Here is a 25175-nt window from a genome sequence, read left to right as displayed (position 1 = left end):
GTGTGTGTGTGTGTGTTCATGGTTATGGCATTTGCCTTACCAAGGTACATGTGCTGAAGCCTTGCTTCCCAGGTAGTGGCTAAACATCTGCCTGCTGATAGGGAGTAGTGAATAAATTCCTTATTCTGCTTTCCTTGAGCATGGGGTGTTTGCTTCACCTATTAAAGTGTCTTTATCGCCATCCATGAGCTATTGCAAACTTGTTGAAGTGGGAAGGGATCTCCGGAGGTTATCTTGTCCAACCTCCTGGGGTTTCTTTATTGGTGAACTCTGGGTTTCCATCTCAGGACAGGAGCTGCTTGTCAGGCTGCTGTGCAAGGCCATGAAAGCCAGGTTTTCCCAAAACAGCTGTGCTAATTAGATGACTGGTGCCAGGTTTCTTTCATTCCTTGGAAGATCTGTTTCCTTGGTAAAACAAATGAAGCTGAAAGCATTTGAGCAGTCATTTTGCTTAATATTTTACAGATGAAACTCACTTTCATAGGGAACAACATGAAACCTTGCATCTAAGAATCTATATAGTTCTGTATTGCTTCACACCAGAAAAAATTAGAGCCAGTATTACCTGCTGTATATCCCTTCAGCTGTTTTCAGTTGTGCTAATAAACATCTACCAGAGTCTGACCTCGGATGCAAGCTAAATTCTTCTGTGCAAATGTTTGTTGTAAACAATGTACTTGTTATCAGGGAAGTTAAAAAGAGGCATGCTTGATACTGAAGGGAATGAAAATTTGCCAAAAGATAAACACACAGCAGTAGCTGCTTTCCATTCCTAGACTTAAAAGAAAACCTCAGTCCTGCATTGAAACATCAGCTATATTAGCTAGTACATATGAATTATTTGAGGCAGTGTGTATATACAGTCTGTGTGTGTGGTTGTGAATTTATAGTATTGTCAGCATCCTGCTTCTAGCTTTTTTAAGGCTTGGTTCAGTATGCTGTCCGCAGCAACCCAGAGCATCCTGCAGAATTTAAAATCCTTAGTTAAATGCAGCTGCACTTGTGAAGAGTTAACTCTAAGTGAAAACTTTTTTCTTTCTGACGGTAAAAAAACAGGGGATGGGAGAAGAGGTGGACAAATAAAGTGAAGAAAGATAGAAAGGATTCTCATAAAAGGGAATGAGTTACTAAAGAGGTTCAAGCAGGAAGGAGAGTAAGAAGAGATTGCCTCCTGGGAGAATTTGTATGAGTGGACTACTTGGGATGGGGTGTGGAACTGGCATAGCCACCAGAAAGGAAAGAGCAGCCCCAGGACTGGGAGGTTGAATCTGTTAATTTTTTCTTTAATTTGGGGAAGCAGGAATTGTTACAGTGGCTGGACCAGCATTAGACATTGGACAGTGCCAGAGAGACCTTTGTGTGGGGCAAAAGGGGACAGATGGGACATCTGACATCCATGGGACATCTGTCTGAAGCTCACTTCATTATCAATGGTACCTCTCTGTGTCTCAGTCTCAAAACTGAAGGCTAGATCACACTCATGGTCTCTTAGCATAGGAGGATGGACTCATCTTTCAGTGCAAAGAAATCCCATGATTTAAGTAATTTTTATCAAAAATATATGGAGTAAATGCATACTTTCATGTACATGTTTTTCTGAGCTTGGTATCAGTTGGTTCTTGCTCCACAGATTATTTTGGTGGAGAGGAGGGTGTGTGTGTTGAAACTTTTAATGTTGAACCAGCTGGTTGGTTGCTTCTTGATACTGCACTGGAAAAGTGTTAAGACACGTAATTTGAGTTGAGGTTACTGCAGGTACTTCACAGTTTAACAGTGAAGCACTTTGCTAATCATTTCAGGTCTTTGCTCATAGCAGAAACTAATGATTGCTAGCACCAGCAGTGTGTGTGGTGTTCTGCCTTTTGCTTGCTAATGTCTGGTTACATTTTTTTCATGTGCATGAAAAAGCAGCCTAGCAAATTAGAAACACTCAGCAGGCATAATGCTGCTCTTAATTATGTAGGAGCACAGACGGTATTTACAACAATAATAGGAAAACTAGCAAAGCAAATGCAGCAGACTAAAATGCCAAATTAAGGTCTCAGCTCTTGAATGTAACTAAATTTGCAAGTTGATGCCGTACACTGTAAGCATAGGGGTTCAGCTTCCCTGAATAGTCCTCTAGCTTTATCTAGTGTATGCAGTCATAGGATGAAAACTATTTGCAAGTGGGTTCATACATGAGCTAGAAGCCAGGGGAATAACTAGACTCTACACTGAGATTTGGTGGCATGCTTCTGGATTTCTGTTCTCCCCCAAGGAGAATGTAAATTGCTTCTGTTGCACGTAAATTGCTTCTGTTGCACCAGACCTGTGCAGCAGTGGATGCACACATTGCTGTCAGTGTGACTCTGGCTTTGTAAATTATACATCTTTGTGGCTTTAAATTGGTCCAGGCTCCTGGGGTTGCTCTTTGTCAACCTGTTCATGCAGCTTACCAAGGTTCAGGAGGGGAGCACCAACAGACTGCTCCTCAGTTTTGGCAGTGTGAGACCCAAGAGCTAATGAGAAAGCAGTCACTACACAATACTGTTGCATAAACCATTTGGACCACGTAATCTCAGATTTGTGCATGTTTGTTCTTCCTGTTCTCCTGGGTTACTTAAACCCTAGCAGGTGTTGGAGCTTTTAATGAGGTCTCAGTGTGTGCTTGCAGTTGTCTGTTGAAGATTATTTGGTTTATGGCACTAAGGTAGCCACTCTTACAATTTTCACTGTACAATAATGGCACTAGTCAATTGTCTTGTTTGCTGACACAGGCTCTGTTTTCATTTTGTGGCTGAGGCCCATAGCAGGGACTATTGCCTGGACATAGTCCTAGAGTAAATCTGTTTTCATTATAGCAGTGCCTGCCAGATTCTTAACACAAAGGCTCCGCAGTGGAATGTACTTTCTGCATTACATACCCGTAATGAGACTTAAAAGTATGAATGAAATAGGACTTGAATTGCTAAAATGCCTCATAGCAAGCTAATGGGAGAACATGTTAGAATTGAAGTGCATATGTCTCTGGCATGGAGCTGGGCACAGACACCAAGACATGGGAAAACATGAAGCAACTTCTTCTCATTTGAAGATATTGACTCTGATAATCCTGAATGCCCAGATTGCTTTTCTGTAGGTACTAGGGTACACATATCATTACAGACCCCTGTGGGCTTTGGATGCAGTGGATCTAATCCAGGTAAATGGAAGCTGGCATGAGATGGTAGCTCAAATCCTGAAAAAATGAGATTTGTCTTGAATGCAAGTGAAAAGGCAGACATAGCTTGTTTACATTTAAGTCAGAATATACATCCACATGTCTGGGTTATCTTTGGAAAAAGAATTAAAAAAAGCAGTGGAAAGAATGCAATAAAGCAGGCTAGCAATGACAGCTAATTTTAGTGTCTGTCTTGTCCTTATAATTCCAGGAGATATTTGCAAGCTTACCTTGGGCTACTGTCAGGAAACCTGTGTGCAGGTTCATGTAATTGGGATGAAATTTGTTGCTGGCTTCAGTCTTGAATGGCATGCATTTTGTGTGCAGTTACTAGCTCAGCTGACTGGGGCTCTGGATTATTTTGTGCTGATTGGGCAAGGCTTCCTTTTTCAGAGAGGGGAGCTCTGTGCCCAGGTACGTGTGAGAGGATTCCCTCTGGAAAGAAAGCCTTATTTTTAGAATCAGAAACACTATATTGCTTGAGTATGGTCCATCTTTGAGACTGAGATGCCTGAAGTCTCTCAAAGTAACTGTATGCCTGCTTAATTCCTCCCAAGCTGGCCAGGAAATGGCGATTCAGAGACACAAAATTCAACGGTGGATGAAAGTGGCTTTGCCTCTAATTATGTAGGGTACGTTCACCCTATTCCGTGACTGAAGCAGCCCCTAATGTTGGGTGTAGGCTTCTGGCTCTGAGGTCTGGTTGCATTTTATCTCAGACTGTTAGGCTCCTAATGTGAGTAGCCATAACATCAGTTTCACAGGAAGTAGGTGCGACTGGCATCTGGTTTCTATTTTGTCCTCTGATAACATCATATTACCGCTGGATTTTTAAAATACTCCTAAGAAAATAATATAGCTGTGTATACTTAAATTTTCTTCCTCCTTCTGGGCAGACGAAATAAAAAAATTCACAAGCTGAAAATACCTCACCACATGGAAAAAGAAAGCTCTGCAGAAATCCCTTTTGCCCTTCAGAAGTGGAAGTGGACTGGAAAGTGTCTAGCTTTAGATTCAAAGGGGAGCACTAAACAGAAAAACATGATTATTATTAAGCTTCTTTCCATGTATTTTTTTACCCTGCTTAGTTATTGCTATCACTGCTCTACATGCGTGCAAATTCCCTCATACTGAAGAAGTGCAGGTAGGAGGCAGTTGCCAGCTTTTTGTGCTTTGGAAAAACATCTCTATCAGGGCACTTGTTAGACTAGCTCAGAAAGGACCTTGTTGGGTTTTCAAAGCCTTATATATGACTGTAAGGCCTGGTATTTCAAGAAGCACTTTCTTGCGGGGTAAACTGGAAGAACTAAAGGGACTGAATAATAGCTCTGTAAGGACACGGAGCATTTATTGCTCAAGCCGCAACTGCCCATGGGACAAAGCTAAACCTTGCTTCAGCCTGAGTTTCCTACAGGAAAAAAAACCCCATGCTTTTTTGGCACCTGTATGTCTGTTATGTTGCCTTTTTTCCCCACTTGGAGGGTGTGTTTTTCATTGCCACTCCTAGTTCACCATGAATGGTTTTGTGCAGCTCTTCAGGAAGCCCACATAGTGTTAAGAAATATGAATCTCTGTGGCCCTTGCAAGTGTTCAAGCTGCCAATATCGAGAAGGTGAAGCAAGTTGTGAAACCTAACTGCTTTCCTTATCTGACCCACTGGGCAGGCTTCCCGAAACCTCTCTGCAACAGCTTCTGAGCTGAAAGAGATGGACTTCTAGCAGTTGCTGCAAGCTTTGTGTTTTCCCTGGTGGGTAACAGGCTTGGGAGGGAGGAGGCTGAAGTGGCTGTAAGGTTTTTTGTGGCTGCTGGGGGAGATCCAGTGGGCTACCTCCCCTCACAAAATGATATGTGATATTTAGATGGAAGCTGGAGCTTTCGGAACTGATGTCTCCTGCAGTTTGTGTGGAGCTACTTTGGCAAAGCTGTGGACTTCCTCATTTTAATGCAAATGAATTGCTCTGCGTTTAGCTTGTTTCCTTCTCTTCTGCTTTGCTTACCCTTGACAGCTTTCTGGGGAGTGCTTCTAGGTGGGGCAGCTGAGCATACAGCTCTAAAATACAGGCATGCCACTGTGCTAGACATGATGCAGCATGGTAGGGCCAGTGATTGCCTGGGACTGAACATGGGAGCTCTCATCTTAAGGGACTCACTGTAATTGGTTTCCTAGGAAGCTCTTATTTCCCCCTAGTAGCTCTTCAGCTGGGAGGAAAAGACTGTTTTTCTGCTGACATAATGTCTATGCAGTGTCATTCTTGTCAGCTGCTAGCTCCACTGCTGGTTCATATATTTAAACTCATGTTTTGGTTTCTTAAAAGCAAGTGGAGCAGTAGAGAGGGATGGTGTAGTATTTGTGTAATGTATGTTTGCTGTAGCTGGCTTTACAGAAAACCCTGTTGCTTAGTTGTCTGTGTTTGAGGAAATGTTTTTCTTGTTTACCACAGGCGAGACCTGCTAGCATTTCTGCTGGCAACCTGGATTAAAGCTCCAGCTTCAGCCAGCAATGCCACCTAGCCACAGGATCTCGTTTTAGTCCGGTTACTTTAGGAAACCATGCAAATACCAAAGTTTATAGCAAATTCAAGGAGGTCCTGACTGACTTGCTTCTCATTCTTGTGCAGGACAGGGTCAGTGATATCTATACATGCTGTATCTGGCTCTGGTCAGACATCCCCAAAGCAAACCCCTCACTGTATGAACTTTCTGCTTGGACCATTTTTTCCCTGCAAATTCTGAGCTTGCAAAACATACTTTCTAAGAGTGTTGGCCTTAGATATCCTGTTATAAATGTATGTTGCTTCTGGATAGATAACTATATGTTGAGTTTCATAAAAGAAATACAAGAAACATGTACCTTGGGTGGAGGGGAACAGCCCTCTTCTTTGTATTTTGGTCAAACTTACTGGATCTTCTCCTCAGCTTACAGCACTTTTTTGGAGAAAATTTTCCGTAACTAGGAAAAGATTGACACTATTCTTTTAGAACTGAATGTGCTTGTTACAGGACAAAAATAGCTATCCTTAATATTGCAAATGCATTTTTTGCCAGAGGGTGGCAGCGTGAAAGGGTTTGCATTTACTGTTCTGGGAAAGGGAATGCCTTTTGTCTTAGCTGGGGAAGAAAAATGCCATCTGCTTCACAGGCGAGTTAGCGTATGTACCCAAATAGCTCCACTTTCAGCCAAATCAGATGTTGCACAAATCAGAAAAATAAGGTTTGGTCGGGGCTTGCGGGTTAAATTGAATTAAGCTTGAGGGCTGCCAAAGAAGTGACCTTCCCTGACACACGGTGCTATCTTTGGAGGGAAAATAATCCATTGAAGAAATTAGTTATTTGTTAAAATACAAAGTGTATGCATGTGGGGGGAGAGTTGAATGTATGTAAAACGATCAAGCTTTTGGAACTGTAACTAAAGCACTTGATTTAAATAACACTATTCAAAAGAGCTCAACCAGCAAATCTGTGGTCCTCTTATTGTCCGAATTCATAAGGAAGCAACAATGTAAAATACGTATTGTTTTTCTACTCTAAATGTGTTCCATCAGGTTGTGTTGGTACAACCTTTAGAATATTTATCAAAATATTCATTGCCTGCTTCTCCGTTCAGCTTGTAGAGGTGGCATGTATCTAGGCAAGAGACAAATAAGTATTCAATCTCTTCTTATTACCAAATACAGTGGGTTTATTCTGTCTGTAAAGCATTGATCTAGTACTCACATATGCTACCACATGCTCTGCAAACAAACCCAGCCAGTTTCTGTAGAGTAAATAAGGAACTGTACTGCAGCATGGTGTTGGATCTCCAGCTGTTGGCCAGTGCCCCGTTACTTGCCCCTGTGGGCACGGGGGGAATTTGAATCAACAGGCTGCCGGGGTTGGGTTTGTGCCTGGCTGTCATAGATGCACTAGCTTTGGAACAGCAAATGCAAAGTGACCTTCCCCATCCTGCTGTGCCTTCCTCCTGGGGGCTGTGATAGTCTGTGAGCCGGCACATCCCACTCTGCTTCCCCACCCCACTTGATGCAGTACTGCTCGTGTAGTCACTCCACACCAAACTGCTTTCCTCCCTTCCTGTGCGCTTGGGGGGAGGAGTGGAGGGGTTTAGTGTTAGAGGTGACAGAAGTGCACTTGCACTTGGAAGTCACGTCAGGCATGGGTTGTGCAAATGCAGTAGATTCTGGATGTAATAAACGGCTGCCTACCGGGCAAGAAAAAGCGTGTATATGCAAAATTAAACAGTCTTGTCTGAACCATGAGCAAAGGTGTTTCAAAAGGCAGTGGTTGGCGTTGCCTGTGCAGACCCTCAGGAGGGACATTTCAGTAACAGCGAGTGAACAGGCTTGTGTGTCAGCCGGCAGGAAGCTGCTGCAGTCACTCAGGTGGTGCCGGCAGCAAGCGGAGTTATGGGAGCTGGGAGGGTGAAATGTGGCCAAATCCTGCATCCAGCTTGAGTCCCAGTGAGAATTGCTGTGGCTCTCCAATGAGCAGGAGTATCAGGAAGAGGAGGTAGTGGGACACCAAAACCTTTCAGAGGGAATGTAGAAGAAATTAATGCTCGGGGGGCTTCTGTTAGTGCTGCTAGGAAGTGAAACCTTTCCTCTCCTGTGGAAGCCTAACTTGCTTGAAGGCTGTCTCCACAGCTGTTGTGCCAGTGAACTGTGCCTATGAAACTCCTGGGCAGTCAAAACAGACTTAGCCTGTTAAATACAGCTGCCAACGTGTCATGCAATCCAGCCACTGGGACAAACACTAAATGCCTTAAATACCACCATGACCATAGCCAGCACTGGCTATGAACAAAGTGGAAATGGTGGTTTTTTAGGGGTTTTGGCATTTAGAAACCTTTAACTCTCCAAGTGGATTTGTTTGTGTCCTCTGTAGGTGGTTGGTGTCAAGGCTCTTCTGTGTTACAGGATGAGCTGGGAGGGACACTGGCACAGGCCCATGGGGATGCAGCAGCAGAGCTGGGTGCAGGTAAAAGGGTCTACAGAAAGCCCCAAAGTGAGGGAGTGGACCAGGGGCCGGATCCATCCAGGGGTCTGGACTGGAGCAGGATCCATCCAGGGGTCTGGACTGGAGCAGCAGGAGTTGGGGCTGTAGGCAAGGTTTTAGTACAGGTCCAAGGGGTTACCCGAGAGATGGGGCCAGAGGCAGGGCTGGTGACAGGCCCATCTACAATATACCTCAGGCTAAGACTGGGTGTCCAGCACTGAGCTGAAAGGGAGCCCCTGGGCAGGACTGCAGGTAGAGGCCTTTGGTGAGGCTGCTCAGGGCAATTAAGGTCTATTGGTACCATCTGGGTCCTGCTAGTGTCTAGTGTGCTGATTTTTGTGGTTCTGCACTCAGCCATCTTCTTCTTTCCAGTGGTATCTTCATTGATTTTTCTGTATGCTTGATGCTACCTGGAAAGCTTGCTGCTTCCCAAGCTTGTAAGAATTGGACATGTTTTCACAAATAAATATTGATTAGGCAATGAAGTCCTAGTTTCTGACTTTCTACATTCAAGTGATGTTCTCAGTGTCACTTGGAAAAGCAAGGACAAAATATAACAGGCAGCCTTTTCTGTTGCTTACGTAGGTCAGCGCCCCAATTTAATGAAGTCTGAGATTTCCCTGAGCTTAACTGTGTTTTGACAGTAGATAGTCTTCTGAGGGCAAAGCTCCTCAGCTGAAGATGCTTTTGAGTTGTTTATCTGCTATGGCTAGGACTCTCAGCTGAAGGTAATTGTTGCAGAAATAAATCCAGGTTTACCAAGTGAATTGTACTATGTAATTTGGTGTCTGTCAGCTGAGTCTTGGCCCAAAGCTTGCCACCTTCTCATCTAATCCTTAGCTGGTCATCTCTTATAATTGGATCAAAGATCTAGAATACACAAAATAGAGCTGAGACAAAATTCCAGCCTGATAATAGATCACAGAAGCCTCTTCTCAAACACTGGCGGTTGACTGTGTATCTTCTGCCTAGTTTATTAGACTAGGGACTTCTGACACTTTCCATGAGATGTACTGCACAGCTCGATGCCTTGAGATGAGACACCTTAAAAGCAACAGTAAGCTTTCTCCGAAGTCGGCTGGGCTTTGTGCTCATGAATAAAATATTTCCTTCCTTGTTTTATTTATGCATTTTGTGTGTTGAGACATGAATGGTGACTGAAGCAAAATCAGGAGACTGTTCTGTGAAATAAAAATAGGTTTTATTTCTCTGGCTGTCAGATGTTTGGTGTCTACACTGGACTGAAACCATGCACCTCTTGTAGCTGAAAATACCTGTTGCATGCAGTGCTGTGCAAGTGGTGGGACATAATGCTGTTGCCTTATGACAGGCTGACTGGTTCAAGTCAAGCTTCAGCATCTTCTAGCCTTTTGTGGATTGAGTTGGGATTGAGCTTTCTGCTGTCACATGGGCTGTCTTTTCTGTCCTTTTTCTTGTGTGTGGCCCCTGGGGCCCACTGAAAGATGCACAGAGGCCCCTGGGATGCTAGCCAGGCAGGGTTGAGAAGCTTCTTGCCTGGACAGGGGCACTGTCATTCCGCACCAAGGAAAACACCCTTACTGGAGGAGGACTGGGTTAGGGAGCACTTAAATGGGACTTACATAAATTCATGGGCCTTGATGGGATGTGCCTATGAGTGCTGAGGGAGCTGGCTGATGTCATTGCAAGGCCACTCTTGCTTGCCTTTGGAAGGTCACAGTGACTGGGAGAGGTTCCTGAGGACTAGAAGAGAGTAATCATCACTCCCATCTTCAAGAAGAAGGATCTGGAGAAGCACAGGCTGATCTGCTTCACCTCAGTACCTGGGAAGGTAGTGGAACTAATTCTGGAATACATTTCCAGGCACATGAAGGACAAGAAAGTGATTGGCAGGGGATATTATGGTAGTCATTAATAACCTAGATGGAGGGACACAGCATTTCCTCAGCACGTTTACAGACAGTAAAAAATCTGGGCGGAATGTCTGGTACACTAGATTGTTTTGCTGCCTTTCAGAGGGAGCTTGACAGGCTGGAGAATTGGGCAGAGAGGAATCGTGAAGTTCAACAAAGGGAAATGCAAAGTCCTGCCCCTGGGGAGGAATAATGCAGTGCAGCAGTACTCACTGGGGGCTGAATAGTTGGAGAGGAGCTTTGCAGAGAAGGACCTAGGGGTCCTGTTGGACAACAAGCTGATGAGGAACCAGCAGTGTGCCCTTGCAGCAAAGCAAGTCAACAGCCCTGCAGGTCTGTATTAGGAGCATTACCAGCAGGTCAAGGAAGGCGATCCTTCTCTTCTAGGGGTCTGCAGTGAAAGCAGGATCTGGCTGGCTGCTCCTACTGTTGCTGAGCACTGTCCCTGGGCTCAGCTGGGAGAAGCAAGGCTATGCAGGACAGAATGGTGGGGCTCTAGGGGGTTGCAGGGCAGATAGCATGAGCTGCTCTTGGCCTACAAGAAAGCAATGCTGATGTTGGAGCTCCAGGTGCTGCCAGCCTGAAAAATGGGGGAAAGGGCTCCAGCGGGACAGAACAGGGGTTCCGTCTCCTGCCTGTGACTGCAAAGCCCTTAGAGCAACCCCAAACCTCTATGCTTTACACCAAAACTGGGGAGGCACTGAGGGAGCTCAGGGGCAAAAGAATTGCTACAGAGGGACATGGGGCGTGTGAGAAAGTAACCACTCACTGTGGCTAAGGCTGATGGCTAAAACAGGGACTCTGAGGTGTAACAAAATGAGTATGAAGGACTATGTGGACCATTTGAGCCTCTCTGCAAACCTTCTACTAACCCTGGACGTTGGCTTTACTAAGATACAACCAATAGAGCTGGCAATGGAAAAGGATAAAGCTACCAACAGAGGGGCCGTTTCTTGCTGTTGGAGCAAACCAGCAGTTCCTCAGCAGCAGTGGGGACATGTCTTGTTGATCCTTACCAGTGCCCAGGGCACTGTGTCTATTCCACAGATGCAGATCTGCAGGTACGGTGGGAACCTCTTGCCAGAAGTCACAAGCTTCCAGCTTGCCCCATTAGGACAGTCCAGTCTGCAAGTCCTAGGCCTGGAGAGCATTGTCCTCTTTCCCTGGAGCTCTGCCTGGGCCCAGAACTCAGCTGTACCAGAGGTACTTGTAGACATCTGTGCCAGAAACTGTGTCCCCACTCCTCCATCCTTTTTTTTTTTTTAATTTACAGTACAGCTGGACCAAAAATTCAGCTTGCAATTAGCTTACTACTCAGCCATTCTGATGTTCCTGTAGAATAGCTCCTTAAAGGTATATATGTATTACATTCAGTACACATACAAGGCTTTAAAAAAAACCACAAACCAACCCCCCAAAAACACAAACAAAAAACCCAAGCACATATGCACAAAAAAATAACAACCAACCAACCAAACCCCACAACGGGCTATGTTTTTAAGCAATGTGGCTCATTGGAGTTTGCTACATGATTGGGAAGATCGATTTGATGCTCTCCAACAGTATGTATGTGAGGATTTACACAGCAAGAATTTCACATCATGTATTCTCTATCTATACCGTTAGTGCAGTGTCTGAGCCGCTAATTATTTAGGTAATGTAAACACAGCAGCATGTTTCCCTGCATGGTTATTACTGCTTGTACATAATGTTTGCTAAGTATCCTTGCTCTCAGTGCTCCCCATCTGGCTTCTCCTCTTACTTGTGGGACATCTAGTGGCAGAAAGGAGACTGGATCTTGGAAGTCAAAATGGTATTTAGAGAGAAGATTCCCGTTTAAAGAAAGGGCACTGAAACCTTATTTTTCCCTGGATGTTGGTTTATAAGGTTGAAAGAATTGTGTGAGTTTTAAATATTGATATTCGAAACAGTTTTAGCTTTTAGTCACAAAATCAGTTTGTGTGGAAGCAGCAAGGACAAACTACAACTTCCTTTTTTTAGCGCTACTCTACTGAGAAATAGCTTCAAGACTTGCTGAAACAATTTTACCTGAATAAGATCGCTCTCTGTTCCAGTGTAGCTCTGTCATTTATGACACCTGATTGCTCCTTCCAGAAACCATTTATGTCTTTTATTTTATATTGGTGGTGTTTTTCTCTCTGGTATATCCTACTGTTCGCCATAAGGTTCTAAGGACAGATGTGGGTCTCCTCAGCAGCTGGAGCAGACTGCAACGTGGCTGTAAGTACTGTGGGAATGCAGCTGAGTAGCAAGGTGGGGGATAGGAAAAGCTCTTTTGTTCACAAGTCTTGCTATACCTGCAGGATATTCCATGTATTGTTATATAGCCTCTGCTGGAAGTACTTTGCAGAAAGAAACTCAGGCTTTTAACGGGTATGATACGGGATGGGACAGCTCCCTTATCTGTTCTGTTTTCCTCTCTCCAGGCCTGGGAGAGGTGTAGCACAGTCCAAATAATGGATATAAGAAGTGTCTTGCAAAAGACAGCATCCTTGGGTTCTGCATGGCAGTGAGCTTGTACAGCAAGAAGTTTCCTGTGCGCATCGTTCAGCTGCTCTACTTCTTTCCTATGGCTCTGTAAGAATAATTGTTGAAACAGTGGAATGTTCTTCCTTTTTTAATTTTTTTTTTTTTTTAACTCTTTTCTCTTCTTGGCAAAGCCCACATAAACCATCATCTTTGATAGGGTTGGAAGGACTAACCTGAACTTCTGTAACAGCATCAGATATTTTATAGCAGAATCAGATCTGTAGAATAATGTAACTGCCTTTAAATCTCTGCTTTAATGGTGTGGGTATTATCACCTTTCCAGTATATGACCTGTTTGAGGTTTTTTTTCTTTTTTTCCATTATGTTCAGTAGCCTTAAGGGCACAGAATCCATTTAGAAAGCAAATTGATATTCCTCTGACCCTAAGTTTTGGGGGTTTATGTAACAGCCCTAATGGAAAGATTAGCTGAAAAATCTCTGAGTATTTCTGAGCTCTATCAGGAGGTCTCTGTACTTCAAATTCTGAAGAAGGTCATGGCTTTTCCCCTTGCAACCAGCACATGCCACGTAACACCACTGAACGTGGGCTGATGTATGTTTAGATGCTAGGTAGCATCTTCAGAGAGGGTGGAAGACCTGGGAGCCCAATGAGGCTCTCTTGTGGCTTAACCCCAGTAGGCATCTAAGCACCATGCAGATGCACACTACTTCCCTTTCCCCCCTGTCCCACAGAATGGGGAACAAAATAGGAAGAGCAAAAAATTTCCCTTCTTTTTCTTGGCTGAGCATGATGCTATGTGGTGTGGACTATCCCTTTGGTTAGTTCAGGTCAGTTGTACTGGTTGTGTCTCTTCCCAGTTTCTTGTGCATGTCCAGCCTACTCATTGAGGGGCAGAGTTGAATAAGAAAGCCTTGATGCTGTGCCAGCACTGCTTGGCCATACCCAAAACACTGGTGTGTTGTCGACACTGTTACCATCACAAATTCAAAAGACAGCAGCATGTGGACTGCTATGAAGAAAATTAACTCTGTCCCCGTCAGACCCAGTGCAGGCTCTGAAGTGATCCAGCCACTCCAGCTGCATTCAGCAGAGCTAGTATTATTGGTTGCTAAAATGTGCAGGAACAAGGTGGGAGGTGCTGGAGCTGTGCAAGGCAGGATGTCTGTGTGTGAAGCTGTCTGTCTGTCTCCAGCTTGATATTCAAGGGTATTTGCCACCCAGGGGAAGTTAGAGCAACAGTTAGGTCCATTCTTGTTACTCTTTTCTAGTTCTGTAAGAGGGGTCTTTGAAAAACTAATTGCAGGACATGAGCAGATGTTGTCTGAGGGGAAGGGGAGAGAACTACGCGTAGGGAAGAGGTGTGCCTGGGAGACAACAGGCTTGTAGGAGCAAGAGTAGCTAAGGCCTGGTGGGCAATACTACCTCCTTAGGTGTTTTCCTGGTACTTGCACAGGTTGGTGCTCCATGCTCGGCTGGGAAAGTACGTAGGGAATGGCAGCTTTTTTCATCCTGGTGCTGAAATGTTGACTTGCAGTTGGTGTAGTTGGTAGCAGTGGTGGAAAGGCGTGTGTGCAGCATGCTGTCCCTGGGTGGCTTGGACTTGGTGCAGCACAGCTATTCTGTTCCATGCCTGGCTGGCAAGCTTGTGTGCCCTCTGTTGTGAGATGCGAGCTCCAAACTGCGTGACAGTGGTGCATCCTATGAATCATCTGCTGTTTTTCCAGATGGTGTGAAGTCCTACAGACCATACTTGGGAGCCCAAGGAGCAGGGAATTGTTGTTCTGAACCTTTATGGTCCTGTACCAGACAACTGGACTCAAATTCAGATTTGTCATGTGAAAGCAAGCCAAAATATCTTTTTCCTACTGACAGGAATCTTCTGATTTAGCAGCTTTGGGCTTTCATGGTATCCTGCATTTTAGGTGGTACACTAAAAGAGCCAGGCAACTCTGTCCTTGATGCAGTTGCTGCACATCGCTCACGTGTGTCTGGGAGCTGGCATTTGTCTTCCCAGCCCATCTTCTGCTGCACTTACACAGGCCCCCAAGGTGTATTCCCACCTCTCAGTCTGCATGATGGAGACATCAAGTCTGTTTGCATGTTTTCTGGCTCTGTGTTGTATCATTTACTGGTTTTGTTTGGACACCAGAGAGGAAGGCTCTCCTGTCCCAGCCCCCTGGACAGGTGGTGTGGCTCTCCAGGATGGAGCCATGGAGTACGTGAGGGAGAGGAGCTTCCAGAGCACAGAGGGAGTGAACGCAGGGCTTCCTTCCCTTGGGGTGGGAAGGCTTCAAGAGGGAAGGCCATGGGCTTCAAAGGCATCCACCCAGGCCTCCAACACCACAAGACATTTTGGAGAGACTCAGAAAGCTGTGGAATTTGTTATTACTCAGAATGCTGGGGTTGGAGAGGTGGTAGCCGCCTCTGCAAGTCAGGGGAGAGACTTCTCTGCAAACCCTCTTTCTATTCCAACTCACCCTGCCTACTCTAGTTGATCAGGCAGCAATTCTAGATCATACTTTGATAACACCTGATTTTTCTAGTTTGAAATCTCTTTGGATGGTTTAGATTAATTCAATATTTAAACCAAAGAATAATCTACGCAGTCCCACCATGGATCTCTAGCTCAGTTCTTTTGCATCCAAAGCTGTGGCACCTGACCCATCACAGGTTCAGCTGTCTTGTCACAGGTTTTACACAGCTGAGGCTTCTTGGGCTCCAGTCTTTAGGATTACTCCTGTACTACCAGCAAAGGGGGAAAGTAAGCATATGGGAGAAACTCTTGGCCCTTCAAATGAATCTCTAGTCTTACAGGATTCATGGCAATGCTGCTGTTACCAGCATGATGGTCAGCAGGCACCTTTCTGAAGTAAGCGAGTTTGAGGCACTTAAAACATGAGGTTTTATAATTAGCACCATGAATTTCCTTTCTCACTCTGGGAAGCTTAACATTTGATGTCATGAACAGCAAACTACTGCAGAGTAGCTTCAGGCATTGTTCAAGTCTTTAATTTTACTTTCTCATGCTCACAGACATGCTTGATTTGGATGTATTGAGTAGTCTTCCCTATAGCCAGTCAAGCTTCTTCTCCATGTTTTCCACCTTGTAACCCTCCCTGTACCCCTCCACCTGGTACCTGGTTGTGCACATACAAATGTAAACTGTATGGCACTGTGGCATCTTCTGATGAAAGGAGGGAACGCTTTTCATGGAGACCCCTTTGGAGAAAGTATTTCTTCCCTTTATAAGCATGTAGTTGAGTGTTGCCTCTGTGTCATCCATAGCAAAACTAGAAAAAAGACAGCTTTTTGCCTACCTGAAGCAGTTGGGTTGTTTTCTGCTTTCATGTTTGAGAGGCAATCTTGTGACGTAATTGCCTGCATAAGCAGCAGTCCTCCTCTGGAGACCTCCATGGACTTCTCTGCAGAAGTGTCTGCCAGAAGCCTCCTGTAGATCTCCATAACTGCCAGGTTGTCCATCTTTCTGTAGCCACCTTTCCATAGAGGAAATACCTTGCAGTCTGGCAGATTGCACTTTTTTCCCCTATTCTTTCAGGCCTGCCCCTTACACTTTCTTTGGTTTTGAAAAATCCATCAAAAGTCTTCATTAAATTGCTTCTTGATGCCCTTCAGAGCCTTCTTACAGTTGTTGTTTGCCGTTTGTGTGTAAGGCAATGACCATTCAAGGTGACTGAATGTGGAAACAGATGTTATGCAGAAACTGTCATCAGCTCCGTCTTTTTTTGTGCTTAGGTAATCCCTTCTATCCAATAGTTTATCAGTCTGAATGGATAATAGCCCATGACTGCACCTCCCCATTAAGATGGTGCACAATAAATGGTGACGGCGGATGGCAGGTTCCGGTTCTGCATGTGATTCTGGTGTGGCACATTTCTGGTAGTTGAAAGACCAAATACTTGAATGAGTTTGAGATGTGTTGTACCCCTCCGAACAACCTCCTGTTTTCTAATGTGCTGATATCCAGGAACATCTGTAAGTCTGTGAGTTGTATGTTAAGATCATCCAAGCTATAGTTATGAAGCCTTGTTTGAAAATGAGCTCTAGATGCATGTGTATTGGGGAAAGCCTGTACGAGTGACATAATAACATGAACACTGGTTTTTGAGAGGGGAACCTTGAAATTTCGGTAGTTTATCCATACTAGTCACACATATTTCTGCTAGCAGCATCTCTTCCTTGCCATCTGATAGCATTCAGACAGAAGTTGTATTTGAAGTGCCCCTCTGACTAGCAGCTCTTGCTTCGTCTACTTAATCTTCTTCAAAAGTGGAGTCTAATCCCATGAAACCTTAAGCACTCTCCTAATGTTGTTAATGTGTCACTGTCACTTATGCAACTCCCTTGCTTGTACCTCATGTTTGTACAAGACTGTAAAGGTACAGAGAGGAGAAATATTGAGACAGAGGCTGCAGTGGACTCAGTGGGTGTTTTGTTACTTGATTACAGAGGAATAGTTAATAACTGAAGTGACTTCCTAGAGTGAGAGTGGTAGCTGAGCTGACGCAAATGGTTTTTATTGGTGTGTTTCATCTTGTTGCAAAACTTAGGCAAATGTTTCTGAACTAGCACTTCAAAATTGAGTTCTTCAATTTTGTCATATTAACTGGACTGGTTTTGCCAGTTATCCCTATCACACAAAAATATCTGAATCCAGGATAAGTAAGTGTCCTGGTTTCAGCTGGGATAGAGCTAACTGTCTTCCTAGTAGCTGGTACAGTGCTATGTTTTGAGTTCAGCATGCGAAGAATGTTGATAACACTGATGTTTTCAGTTGTTGCTCAGTATTGTTTAGACTATAGTCAAGGATTTTTCAGCTTCTCATGGCCAGCCAGGGCACAAGAAGTTGGCACAGGACACAGCCAGGGCACCTGACCCAAACTGGCCAACGGTGTATTCCATACCATGTGATGTCCCATCTAGTTTAGGAACTGGGAAGTGGGGGGGGGCAGGGAATCGCCGCTCGGGGACTGGCTGGGTGTCGGTCGGCGCGTGGTGAGCTATTGCCCTGTGCATCATTTGTACATTCCAATCCTTTTATTACTACTGTTGTCATTTTATTAGTGTTATCATTATCATTATAGTTTCTTCTTTTCTGCTCTATTAAACCGTTCTTATCTCAACCCAGAAGTTTTACCTTTTTTCCCCGATTTCCTCCCCCATCCCACTGGATGGGGGAAGTGAGTGAGCGGCTGCGTGGTACTTAGTTGCTGGCTGGAGTTAAACCACGACAGTAAGGTAACTCATCCTTACACAACTCTGGTAACTGGTGGAGACAAGTGTATATCTGCTGTGAGGCTATCACATACACAAGCTTGCTGAATTCAAGAAATCTCTGGGCTAGAGAACGGCAGGATTTAATGCAATAGCATGCATTTATTTTGGCTGCAACAGTGGTGCTGTTGGGAATTTGGTCAGCCTTACAGTTCTGATGACTGGGACAAGTCTGGAGAGCAGCTTATGGGCTCTGTGAGAGGAGGAACTGGTCTTTCTGGCCCTGGTAATCCAAACTCCTATGAAGAGAAATGCCTGTCTCTCCCATTTCTCTTCTGCCAGGATGTCTCTTTTCCTGCATTCATGCTGATTCAGCCCCATGTATATGTACACTTGCTCCTGGTTTTCCTCCATTGCCCCTAAAATTATGACAATTGGATGCATTAGAAAGGGAATTTCCATGACTGACAGAAGGAGAGGCAATACAGCAAGAGGGATGTTGGAGCTGACTGCTGGGAAGGGAGCAGAGTAGCATGTATGGAGTGGATTTAGATAACAAAAAAGGTCAAAACTTGTTTTCGAGGTGGACTTGATTTTCAGATACCAAGTGTTAAGCTGGTCCTTTCACCATTTAACCTTACCTTCTATGTGATGGAAAATTACTGCCCTCATGTTCTCTCTTTGTCCTGTTGTAATACTAAATACTCTGAGAGATGCTTATCCATGCTGTTAATGTGTAGTAATGGGAATGCTATTTTAAAAATCGATACAAATATCACACCAAAAAAGAAGGGCTTATAGATTAGTCTGTCAAGAGCTGTTTTAATAGATCTGTCTGATATTTGAGACACTTTCCCCAAAAGTACTCTTTCAGTTTCAAATTACTTTTTAAATGTTGCTGGTTGCAGATTCCAGGCTAGATAATACAAGTTGTTAGAGTGAAAACATTTCTCTGCCGTTTCAGAGAAGCTGGAAATCATAAATGTTTTCATTATTTCTTCAATTGATCAAGAATGTATTCTCTCACAAATTAGGGAGCGGCAGCTCCAAACACATGCTTTATTCTTGTGGTTTTGGCCATCTGGTAGACTGGAGAAGCTGGAGAGTTGAAGATGTGAAAGTTTAGAACGGATCTTTCTAATACTGCCACTTGCAGTGTCAAAAGCTGAATGATGCTGACTTGATTGAGACTCTGAGATGCAAAAAATTGCTAGCAGATGGTATATGCATTTATAATCTAGGTATTTGAAATTGTCTTTAATATCCTTTTTATATTTTAACAATATTTCTTACCCTTCTTATTTCCTTCCACAGGTCTGTGTGGAATGTCTCAATGATCCTTGTCTGTCAGTGTACTTGCAGCCTTTCTTTTTCTATGATTCCTAAAGGACTGTTAATTACCAGTAATTGCAGTTCTTCATGAAATTCAGGGCCATGTCTTTGGGGTGGGTATGTTCTGCTGAGAGTCTGAGACCAAAAAATGCTACCGGTGCCAATAGCTTGAAGACTTGCAAATCTTTGAAAAATTGCTGCTTATTATTGCTCAGTCCAAGACTGGCACTACTCAGAGAAGTACAAGATATTGTATGTGCAAGAATTTGATTCAGTGGTATGTTTGACTTGAGTCCATCTTAACTTCTGCTGCAGTTTCCACTTTGCAAACAGGGAGGAATGAGCAACTAGCACAATCACTCCCTTCCTCTTGGAGCCTGCAGCATCAGTGGCAAGCAAGTAGATAAATGAAGGGAAGGAGGAAAAAAAAAGTTATAGACATTCATTACTGCAGCTGGGTGGTTCTTCACTCCCTTGGAGATTCTCTATTATGAGACTGGACAGAAGGTTTTGCTTGTTTATGATCACCTTTGTCCTGTAGCAGGTATAAATAAGTGTCACTAGGGTCTGCTAGGCTTGGTGGATCAGGACAGTCCCATGAAAGACTAGGTGGTTCCTGCACATTCATACAGCTAGCAGACTTTGTGATACTCTGTTATCTTTGGAGGTTGCATAAATGGAGCCATCCTACTGTTTTATGTGCTCAGATTATTTTTCTGTGCAACGTATCAGGATGTTTTGTCCTTAATTCAGCATTTTGTGGAGGGTTGCTATAAAGCTCTGTTTGCCATAGGATCTGTGTGGAATGGCTGCCTGACATAGGCTTTCCAAAATAATCTATAATGCCCAACCATATACTTTATCTTTAAATAGTCTTTGCAGCACACAGCTCTCAGCATGAATCAGACAAAGACTCCACAACCACTTTGAGGTCTTCAGACTTTAATCAATGTAGAACTGAACCTTCAAACTTTGTGTAGTGGTGGTGAGATTCACAAAGCTGGGGTGTTTGGTGGTAACTGCAGTGAAACAGCCAAAGAAGAGATTGGGCCTTAAGTGCCCACAGGGCAATGGGAGGGTGAGACACCTGGATGTAATGGCAGGAATCCACTGAACCTTGGAAAATTTAGCAATCTTTGAAAGTTTTGCAATTGTAAAAAGGGTCCATTTTAATAATCTTATTCAGAAATTGTTGTCTTGCATTAGTCGAGAACCTGTATTATGTAATTTCACAGTTCTTGATATTTGCTCTGCATTAGGAAGCACAGCAATTTCTGCAGAATTTGGTAAACACCCACTTAAAATGCCTCTCTGGCTTAAAAAGCCCAGAGAACTTCAGCCTTGTCCTATCTACATTTTAAAGTACTTTTGAGTTCACAGACTTACTGTGGGTTTAATGGCATGGAAGGTAACTAAATCAAAGGGCTTGTTTGCCTATAGGCCAAGTCTGCCCTCAGGCAGGCCAAGGACAGGCCTAAAGGTCTTAATGGTTGGTATTGCAAGCAGGGAGGTTAATCCTAGCAGCATTCTTTCCCTCATGTTTTGTTTTTCTTCATAGCCTGTTCCTCTCCACCAGTTTTCTGACTCTCCTCACTCACACTGGTCCCCCCAAGTAGCTGTTTTTTGGGACACAAGTTATTCCTGCCTCATGCTGATCTTGCTGGAAGTGGTACCTGTGGTTTCTGGCCAGCCCATCAATTAGTGGGACTGATGAGGTTTGTTTCTTGTCAATGACTCCATGGTGGTTTTGTCAGGTCTGTGTCTGTATATTTTGCTTCAGGTTTTCGCCCTTTTTCCCTTGATTTCTCAGTTGACATGGTCCCCAATCAGATAACCTTGCTGGCATAAATATTCTCACACTCTCACATGCCCTCATCAACTGGTGTGACTGACCAGCTTTGCTCATTTTTTAAATTTTTTTTTTTTTTTTTTTTTTTCCTTTGCTTATCAACCTTGTCTGTCTCTGCCTCACAGGGCTGCTGGTAAATCTCTCCCTCCCTGGTCACTCCTAGTTTAAAGCCCTCTTTACCAATTCCCCCACCCTATCAGCAAAAATACTATTTGCCCCACTTAGTGGTGGATCCCATGTCTCCCATGTGGTTGCTGATATACAGATGGTTTCTATGACCACGGGACACTAACACCAGCCAACACCATCTCCACAACCTGCATATCGATGTCCCCCTCCTTATGCCCTTTCTCCTCACCAGCAGGACTGAGAAGAACATCACCTGGGTCCCCATGCCCATGACTGCTGCCCTCAGAGCTCTGTAGTCAGTCAGGTGGCCCAGATCCTTGGCTTGAAGGCACATTTGGCTTCTCTTCAACTTTGACAGTGGTCAACCTTTTCTCTTAAAAGTCTGTTCCAGTTATAGAAGTAATTATAATGATAAGAAACATCAGGAGAGCATCGAAGGGAACTGCATTGCCACTGAGAACATAGCTGACAAGCAACAGTTTTTTTAAGCTGTGGGAATATTTGCCTTTTTTCAGCCCTGTTGACCATCCTAAGATGATACCTTCTTCAGTATTGTGGCTGTATTGTGAAACAACTTTCTTCAGGGAACGCTTCCAGCTGGGACCAAGGTTGATGGGAGCACAGAAGCCAGAGAGCTGTTTCTAGATTCACAGCAGGTTACTGTTGGACCAGGATAGATACAGCACTGAATACATATAGCACCAGACTATAGCATGCTTAAATTTACTTGCTGTCCTTAATAGGAAGCTTCCAGTCCTGGGACTCTGAGTCATCTTTAAGCTTGTGCATACAGCGTAGAGAAAATGACTGAATGCTTTCTACTGCCGACTTGCTAAAGACATACTGGAAGAAAACCAAGTGTGACCAGACTTGGAGAAATTACAAACCCTAACAGAAATGTGCCTTCTGTATGCAATACCAGTGCATTCCAGAGAGTCATTTATTGTCAGAATCTATGGTATCTGTTCAGACAAGGGAGAGTAAGGCGGGGGGGGGGCCTTTTTGCTGCTGGTTGTGACTGCGGCTAAAGACTTTGGTTTTGGTAAAAGTTGTATTCTTCTCCACTCCTGCATGTGAAATCCAGGGAATGTCTCAGAAGCAGCAATGTCTACAGAAGCAGCTCTCCAGAAGTGTAGCTACAGACAGGTTGTACACTTCACCTTTGTGCCTGACCTTAGACTTCAGCTGTTCTTTCCCTTAAAATCTGTCGTCACCCACCTCCCCAGACACCAAGCTCCTTATGGACTTGGGAAAACAATGAAATATATAAATGAGTGGATCAAATTCATGGTTTACTCTAAAACGCTTATCTTTCATTATAGTGCTGCATGATGGACATAAAATCAAATTTATAAACTACATCTATAAAGAACAGACTGCTTTAGTGTTTTTAAGCACATAGGCTTGACAGTGGCAGCTGATTAATAATTAAAATAATGGTCAATGAAAGAAATATACCTTTGCTAATTCGTAATTACTTGGAAGCTTCTTCATACATTTTCCATGAGAGTCTTTTCCTTGTAAGACTCAGAAAGTATATTTAGTGTTTGTTTGCTTTCAACTATGGTTTTCAGCGGATATTGACTGAAACAGTGTCTTAATCAGTCTGACCTCAGCCTCCAGGGGATTTTTTTTCCATTGACTGTATCTCTTCCTCCTCGCCTCTCCCTGTGTGCTGAAATTCTTGTCAGAGCTGCTAGTTCTGTCTATTAATGTTGCCTTTAGTGCTTCTTATTTTAAGACTCTTTTTAGCTCAAAACTTTTTTGAACATTCCCGTCTTGGTGGGCAGTTCTTGCTGACTTTGACCTGAGCTAAATTTCTTGGAAGCAGTTTCCTCCCATCCTCCTGCTTTTCTCAAACTGACTTTCCAGCAGCAGCCGTGCAGAGAACAATATGCTAAGTAATGCAAAGCATTTTAGAGGGGTTTTAGAGGAGTTGCGCGTTCTGTGTGAAGACCACTCAAACTGGATAATTCAGTCAGGTTTTCCCACCTCAAGCTTGGAGTGTGGCTGTTACTGTTTTTTCTGTGGATATGGCAAGGGATCTTATATTCTGTTTGTCTTCTCTGTATTCCCTGCAACCTACTTTTTCACTTCTTCCTATTTAAGCAAGTTTGATTGAATACAGCTTTTCTATTGCAAGGTGTCCTTGGCCTCTCATCACTACACTGTTTTTAGAAAACAAGTTGTTCAAAGTGATCTGGGGTGAATGACACAGCTGATTGTAGATGCTTGTAGCTCTGAAGTCCAATTTGTTAAGCAAAAGGCCACTGTACATAAAAGGTATGGTGCGTGCCAAAACAGGAGCTCACTAACCCAAAGCAAGTTTGAAGGGTGGTTTGTCAAGTCATCCCTTCCCTGGTTTTCCTTGTGAAAAATGCAGGGCTTGGCAGGCTGGTGAGCAGGGACTTAATCTGATTTTTTTTTCATTTTTTTCATTCATCAGGTCTGCTCAGGAGTCACCTGTTGTAAATAAAGCCACTGGCAAGTGAGGTGTCAACACGCAATGTGCTGTTGTTACTACAGAGTACCTTAAAAGATGCATGTTTACTGTGTGTACTTGGACTACATGCTGGGAAGTTTCATGGGGAGTCTGTAAGGAAATGGGTCAGGAGGAGTGTGCGATGCTGTGGTCAGGCTGTTTCAGTGCAGAAGTGGCTGCTGTCTGTGGTTACATGGACAGCCTTGACAGGTGTCTGCCAGCATCTAAGAAATCAGCTTCTCTGCCTCAGAGAGCCTAATGTTGTTCTCTCTCTCCTATGCATATCACCCTCAGGTTAACCATAAATCCAGCTTCTCACTCATGTTGTCTCTCTGATTATTGGAATCCTAGAGCAGCTTGGGGCAGGTTACAGCTTTCCACAAAATGTACCATGGAATTGTGTTGTTGTACAGAAGGGCTTGAGAAGGATGCAAGTTAGAGTTCCTCCAGGTTGGCTGAACTGAGGAAAAAATGAATAAGAAATATCAGTGTCTTTGACAGGCCCACCCTTTTACAATAGCTCCATTTGCACCTGGGCTACTTCCAACAGGCACTGCAGACTGGTAAGTGAATTTAGCTTGTGCCCACATCTGTTCTGTGCTGTTGGAGCAATAGTACAGTTTCTGCTGCCAGAAGTGCAGTTTTCACAAATTCGGCGCAGTCTAAATTTCTCACTGTGGATGACCTGCATTTCCAACCACACTTCCCAGCTGAACAATTCCCCTGGTACTCTTTTCATATAACCTCCATGGGATTGAGAAATGCTGTCCTGTTTTGTTCTGTGACAGCAGGAAAACAGAAAGCAACAGGACTTGGACAAGTTACCTCTTGTCCACCTGTCACCTGGTCAGGGATTGGTAATAGGCAGCATGTTCCTAAAAGCTGCCAAATTTGTACATAGGTTAGCTGGGGGTATGTAATTGCCTGACCACATGCTTTTGGTCCCTTCCCTGGTAAATCCTGTCCTAGGTTAATAAAAATGTCCTTAGCTGCATCTGGAGGTGAAAGAATCTGTGGGCCAATACGTTGAATATGGGTCGGCCGCGTTCCCTGGCAGCAAAAGAGGCTGATGACATCCTGGGCTGTATTGACAAGAGTATGGACAGAAGGTCCAGCAAAGTGATCCTTCCTCTTTATTCAGCATTTCTGAGATCACATCCGGAGCACTGTGTCCAGTTTGAGTCTCATCAGTCCAACAAAGACCTGGATGTACTGCAGTGAATCAAAGCAGAGGCCACCAAGGTGGCTGGGGCTGGAGCACATAACGCATGAGGAGAGGTTGAGATGAGAAGGTGCTGGGGGATCTTAATGGTATCTGCAACTGTCGAACATGGGAGGGCGTAGAGAAAATGGATCCAGACATTTCAGAGATGTGCAGTAATAGGGCAATGGACACAAGTTGGAACAAAGGATATTGCAAGTAGACAGTAGAGGAAAAAGAAAAAATCAACCCGAGAGTGGTCAAACACTAGAAAAAGGGTCTTGAGAGGTTGTGGGATTTATGTTCTTTGAGATATTGAGCCATGTGTAGTTCAGTTCTGATTTACCTGGACCTG

The 25175-nt window shown here is 44.0% G+C and overlaps 1 protein-coding gene across 3 annotated transcripts in view; it reads left to right on the top strand.

The window, feature by feature from the left end:
• The window catches only part of TRPM8 (transient receptor potential cation channel subfamily M member 8), a 159323-nt gene that overhangs the window by 73884 nt on the left and 60264 nt on the right, over window positions 1–25175 (top strand). Inside the window, exon 1 of one of the 3 annotated variants that reach the window (XR_007506003.1) lies at window positions 12623–12681. The exons of the other annotated variants lie outside the window; for them this stretch is intronic. The gene's annotated coding sequence lies outside the window, so the exon portion shown is untranslated. Of the gene's footprint in view, window positions 1–12622; window positions 12682–25175 lie in introns of those variants that run through there. 3 annotated transcript variants of the gene reach the window in all.

This window comes from Accipiter gentilis, chromosome 1, assembly GCF_929443795.1.
Source record: "Accipiter gentilis chromosome 1, bAccGen1.1, whole genome shotgun sequence".
NCBI classification, from domain to species: domain Eukaryota; kingdom Metazoa; phylum Chordata; class Aves; order Accipitriformes; family Accipitridae; genus Astur; species Astur gentilis.
The sequence above is the reverse complement of the archived record's forward strand: the minus strand, read 5'-3'. Positions and strand labels throughout refer to the sequence as shown.